The sequence below is a fragment of the Apaloderma vittatum genome, unplaced genomic scaffold (genome assembly GCF_000703405.1).
Source record: "Apaloderma vittatum isolate BGI_N311 unplaced genomic scaffold, ASM70340v1 scaffold17964, whole genome shotgun sequence".
Classification (NCBI taxonomy): Eukaryota; Metazoa; Chordata; class Aves; order Trogoniformes; family Trogonidae; genus Apaloderma; species Apaloderma vittatum.
The window spans coordinates 361-678 of record NW_009714532.1 but is presented as its reverse complement, the minus strand read 5'-3'; positions in this window follow the sequence as shown (position 1 = coordinate 678).

Below are 318 nucleotides of genomic sequence, written 5' to 3'. Positions count from 1 at the left end.
CTTGCAAAAGAGAGGAGGCTGTCCGGGAGCTGGGAGCAGCAGGTGGTGGGCAAAGGGAGAGAGCCGGGCGCAATGTTTGCTCAGTCCAGTCCCAGCAGCTTTTCGTTGTTGATGGTCTGCGATTAACTTGCAGGGGCCGGTGGTAGGAGAAGGCTTCTCCCCACTTTATTCCCAAGACACAGAGCATGCAATCCCCCCCTCCCTCCGTTCCCACAGCTGAGCCAGCACAACCCTTTCCGGCCAAGGCTAAGAGCGCGCGCTCCCTCCCTTAGCCCCCACCCCGATTCATCGCCAGCCCCCAGCCGAGGGGACAAGGCA